The 5,881-nt window shown below is 41.2% G+C and overlaps 2 non-coding genes across 2 annotated transcripts; one reads left to right on the forward strand and one right to left on the reverse strand.

Annotated features, from left to right (window-relative positions):
- Positions 1–2,234: 2,234 nt before the first annotated feature.
- LOC136836771 (U1 spliceosomal RNA) lies at positions 2,235–2,397 on the reverse strand. The gene has a single exon (XR_010852473.1). It is a non-coding gene; the product is annotated as a U1 spliceosomal RNA (small nuclear RNA).
- Positions 2,398–3,728: 1,331 nt separating this feature from the next.
- LOC136836772 (U1 spliceosomal RNA) lies at positions 3,729–3,891 on the forward strand. The gene has a single exon (XR_010852474.1). It is a non-coding gene; the product is annotated as a U1 spliceosomal RNA (small nuclear RNA).
- Positions 3,892–5,881: the final 1,990 nt, after the last annotated feature.

The raw sequence follows: 5,881 nt of genomic DNA on the forward strand, positions 1-5,881 counted from the left end.
GATATACCCTCACAAGGTTGAAGAGATAGCTGAAAGGGGCCTAGAACCCTTTGCAAACCTGGCCGGAGAGGAAGGCTGTGAACAAATTGTCAACCCACAGTGACAATCGATGCACGATTCTGGGAGAGCACACAATCTCAAGAACGCGCGCAGAAACTATCTCATGGAGAGTAAATCTCCTTACACGAATGAGAACTGTCTCAGGAGAACGATTGTGCACTCTCGGGTGAGAGCATGGGTTGTCCCAACGACATACTGGGCTCTTCTTTGAGGCTGAGGCCTCTAAGTGCAAAGAAGAGTGAATGGGGGACCTCCTCCATGCTCTGTCTGGCATGCCGACTCTATGGTCAGCATCACTGTCACAGGATCCAGTCCTTTGATCAGTCAAGGAGTGGCTCATGGAAGCCATGTCTCAGGGCATCGGAAGTTTGGAGGTGGGGGCAGCACCTGCACACCCACACTCTCTGTATAGGCTGCATCCTGGTCCGCAGACTGGGGACACTTACTGTAGCTGTGCGGATCCATTGGAACCCGGGTGGAAGAACCTTCAGCAGCGCAGGTCGGGGGTCCGTGGTGGGGATGAGCCTCCAGGTTGGAACCTTGGAGCCCTGCATAGCAGAAGGTTCTTTACCAGACATGGGTGACATCTGTTGTCTTGTATCGGTGCCATGGGTGTCGGTGTATGCGGGGGTGCATGGACTTGGCTCATGGAAGCCACATCATGGCTGACCTGAGCACACACTGCTTTCATGCCTCGGATGTCCGGGGATACCCAAAATGCGGATTCCCTGTCCGGGGACAAGGGAGAGCTGTAGAGAGATCCCAGTGCTTCTTCCATAGAAAAAGACATGTAATGAGAGGGCCAAAGGGCCTTCTTATAGTTCAGAGTAGCTGCCTTTTCCTTCCTCGGGTCTCTCCGCATAACGGAACCTTTAGAAGAAGGGGAGGAGGCAAAGGCAGGTGGAGAAGATACTCATGATGAAGGCAGACGGGGTCTCTTCTTTGATGTCCTCTTGCGGTCACGCTTGTACCTCTTCAACAATTTGTCTAAGAGAAGATCCTTGGCATCGGGAGACATCGGAGGGCACATCAACGTTGATGGAATAGGATGACTAACCGAAGGCACCGTAACTGTATTCATGGTGACTTTGGATCCCGTAACTGGAACTGGTCCCAGTTATTGAAGCAGTAGAGACAGGAGGCAGATTGGAGGCACCAAGGTGCGCAGTCAAGCCCTACACTGATGGCTCCCCGGGAAGACCTGGGCCAGAGGTTCTTAAGCTCTTGAAATGTATTCCCTGATCTCTCCCAGGCCTAAAAGACAGGTTAGCAGGGGCTGCCTCCCTTTGCCCAGGGAGTGGAATGCTTACGGAGGAAGTCCTAGAGAGATCGTGATCAGCCTCCGCCCTCCCACATGAACCACCCATTGCCAAAGCAACAGGAAACGCCGGGGAGTGATCTCTCCCCTAGAAGAGGTAGCATCCATGGGGAGTCGCATGGGAAGAGACGAGGACCTACCTGGTATCATCGGAGGACAGTACCCCTCCAAGGATGAGCGGGCAGCCTCCCTGGATTTCCTCTTTCCAGCAAACCACATCCACTATTCTAGGGACCAAACACGATACTCAGAACAAGGATCAGTCATGGAGTATACTCATTTGTGACATTTCATGCAAACAGTGGGGGGTCTACATCAAAGGATGAAAGAAAGCTGTTACATCTCCACTTCCCAACACCCGGGCAAAGGCAGGGTTTAGGCTTGGGTGATTCTTGGGTTTGCATGATAAAAAACCCAAGAATATAAGCACAGATATCACAATATACACAAAGCATAACAAAACAGGGAAAAAACCAGGATGAAGTGCAGAGAGAACAGCCAGCAAACATTCGGGCAGAGGAAGGTATAGTAATGCGTCTGCTCTGGAAGAAGGCTAAGAGGAAGGCATAGTAATGTGTCTGCTCTGGAAGAAGGCTATAAGGCGAAGAGGTTGCACAACTCAGCAAAGGGAGGTGGTGAGGGTACCCCTCTCCCCTCCCACTGGTAGTTCAACTACCGAACAACCTGTTTTTGTGCTAAAGGTAATTCCTATGTAAAGACTGATGGTTTGCATTCATGTAGGAATAAATTGCAAATTTTTCTATCTAAATTTACTGGCACCCACTTTCTCCAATATACATTAATTGAATCCTGGCTATCTTGTGTATCAAGTTCTTATATCAATGAAGTTTTTCTAAGGGGGATAGCGCGAACGCAGTCCCCCGCTACCAAAAATTGCGCACCCGAGTTGACCACATTTGGGTCAATCGCAAGGGTCAGCACCACCGGAGTGCAATGGTGAGCCTCACCTTGGGGGAACCGCCTTCGTGATCACGGTGTCCCCTGTGCCAGGTAAGTATGCTTCTCTTCCACTGAACTGAACCCTAGCTAACATGTTCTGAGGACACGAAGATTGAAAATAAGATTTTATACAAAGAAATTATTTTTCGTACGATGTGCTATAGCTTTGCCTTGACTCTGCATTTCTAAATCATTTACATTTCAAGAAAATGAATTTTATTGGCCCAGGCTACTCTGAAATAATCACTGGTTATTATGTTCATGTTATTTGTGCTCCACCATAATGAGTAATGAAATTGAAGCAGGGACTTCAAGTAAAAAGAGGAAGTGGTATGTATTGTCTTTAAACAAGAATGGCTGCAAGATCCAGAAGTAAATGACTGACGTAAAGGATTAGGACGCTAACTAATGCAAATGTTGCAAAGTTATTCTAAAGAATGCAAAGAAATCTATGCTGCTGAAACACAAGTCTTCAGTGAAACATAAGAAGTGTTTTGATGAGGCAAAAAGCTATCATTAATATAGCTAGATTTTCTGAGAAAAAGAAGTCAACGGAGAGTGACCAAATACCTAAAACTGAACTGTTTTGTTTTTTTTTTTTGGCTGGATATTTTGCCAATGTTGATCATCTCGATGTATGTTAGAGAGCATTCCCAAACAGCAAGATCGCTGAAAAATTGCAATGAAAAGAACAAAATTTTCATGTCATACAAGATGGAATGACCTTTCATTAAAAAGAAATGATAATTGATATTTGCGAAACAGAAATAACTGACGATATTTCGATTTGAAAAAATGTGATGTCGTTGTTGAAAACGGAGTCTCTTGGTCTCTACAGTGCTGCAAAATCTGTGCTACAAGAAAAAATATACCTTTACAGAATATATTTTGCTTTGGAAGTGCTGTGCCTTCAGTATTTATGGGATGTGTGTTTTTTTGCTCATTGTGCCAGTCTTGCTGTTAGTGTATCACCTTCATACCTAGCTTTTATAAGGGATATAACAGCCTACTTTTCTCGTAGTAGTAAGAGACAGAAGGACTTTACACTTATTCAGGATGTTATCGCAACATCGAATCATAAAATACCTAAACTTTCACAAACAAGGTGGCTTTCACGAGAAACAGTAATTACAGTGATAGAACTATGATGGGCTGCTCCTAGGGCAGTCTGTGGGGCGCTAAGAATCACTGAAAAGTAGACACATTTGGTTTTAATGTTTACCAATTATTCTGATTTATTTTCTAAACATAAAATTGTTTAAATACAAGTCGTTAAGATAATGGCTGTAGTTTGCAGTTATAGAAAGAATTTCTTTGTATAAAATCTTTATTCGCAATCTTCATGTCCTCAGAACATGTTAGCTAGGGTTCAGTTCAGTGGTAGAGAAGCATACTTACCTGGCACAGGGGACACCGTGATCACGAAGGCGGTTCCCCCAAGGTGAGGCTCACCATTGCACTCCGGTGGTGCTGACCCTTGCGATTGACCCAAATGTGGTCAACTCGGGTGCGCAATTTTTGGTAGCGGGGGACTGCGTTCGCGCTATCCCCCTTCAAAAATTTCATTGGTGTAAGAATTTGATACATAAAAGTAAGAAGTTATGTATGTTTAATAAACATGTGTAAAAGTCTGAAGAAGTGAATTAGCTGCCTTTTTAGGCTGAAAGCCACCATTGCCTTACTTTCACTGTCTCTATGGCGACTGTCAGTGTTAGAATCTTCAGTTGGCAGAGCAGCAGCAGCTAGGTCTGATGAAATCACATGCTTTAGTGTATTAATGACAACAGAAGGGGAACGCACAGGGACGGTTTTGAAACAAGGATGTAATAATGTAGTTAAGGTCAAATTTTCGTCCATTCTTAGAAAGCACTTCAACATTGACTCACGCAAAGCTGTTTCAACTGTTTTTACTAAATCCTCATTAGGCTGTCTTGCACGAGAAAGAGATGCTTGCAAAATTCGACCAATTGGTGTGATTTTTGATGCAGTGACACGTCTCGGATGGCAGTTCTTTTGTCACCTCATTAAAAGGTTGCAAAATTTTAATAAGGTCCTTTAACATCTGCCATTCTTCTTTTTCCAAAATCTCCACTGGATTATCTAACCTCTCAATTGCTCTATAAGTCTCTCAAACATTTCATAGGTAGAATTCCACCTTGTTGCAACTTCTTGTACCAGTTTATGTTTTGGCACATTCAGCTGCATCTGCAATGTTTCTAATGTCTCAGAACTTTTTACACTTCGGTGAAAGTAAGAGACAATATTCCGACATTTTTCACGTAGGTCTGTGATGCACTTCAACCCATCATTGACAATGACGTTCAAGGTGCGAGCAAAACATGGCAAATGAGTTACACCAAGCATTTTCACTGCATTAACGATATTAGCGGCATTGTCCGTAACGATACAGCTGATTTTCTCAGTGATGTCCCACTCATTGTTAATTCCTCTTAGCACATCACACAGATTTTCGCTAGTATAGCTGCATGACAAACGTCTAAGATCCAGAAGGGCACTACTATACGGTCTCCTATGATGAAGTAAGCAGTAACACCCATATATGCAACCATTGTTCTTGAAATTCAAATATCCGTTGTAAGACATACATTGGTAGTGTCTGATAATTTTGACTTCACATTGGCTTTGACTTCCCCAAATTTTTTAGGCAGATGAGTAGAAGTAAGAGATTTACAACTTGGGATCGAGTACCTTGGTTCCAGGTGATGAACAAACTCTTGAAAATCTTCATTTTCAACTAAACTGGCTGGTTGTAGATCTCGAGCAAACATCTTGACGAGAGCATCATCAATCGATTTGCACTGATCACTTCCAGCAATATAACAGATAATAATAATTTGTATTATTATAACTAAAATAAGACATCCGTACAAAAACTCTCTCTCTCTCTCTCCTGTAGATATTCTTTTTTTTTCCATTTACAAAATACTCGAGAAGATAACCTATTATTATTCAGTAAGACTACAACAGCAACAGCATTTCATGCATATTTCGTTTGTAAGAATACTTCTGGATTCAAATATTATATTATCTTTCTCTGTCTCTCTACAATATATATATATATATATATATATATATATATATATATATATATATATATATATAATTTTTTCTTAGCCTCCCTCCTCTGCAGACTGTTCTAAAAAAAGTTCAATAATCTGTTTATCATTTCCTCTTAATAAAGTTTCCGTTCTGACCTATAATTAAGATATATATATATATATATATATATATATATATATATATATATATATATATATATATATATATATATATATATATATATATATATAACATGATAAATTATAAATATATATAAATGTATGTGTCGAGTGAGATGAATAATAAACAAATAAAGAAGTGAATAAAAAATAGATATTAAAAAATCAGGTAATTAAACAAGCTACTCATTCTGTGTGTTTGTGTGTGTGTGTGTTGGTGAAATGAGACATGATTTTGGTAACTTTGATGTATAAATATAGGAAAAAAACGAGATAAGTAAGAAAAATTACCTAATAAAGAACA

The sequence above is a fragment of the Macrobrachium rosenbergii genome, chromosome 56 (genome assembly GCF_040412425.1).
Source record: "Macrobrachium rosenbergii isolate ZJJX-2024 chromosome 56, ASM4041242v1, whole genome shotgun sequence".
Lineage (NCBI taxonomy): Eukaryota > Metazoa > Arthropoda > Malacostraca > Decapoda > Palaemonidae > Macrobrachium > Macrobrachium rosenbergii.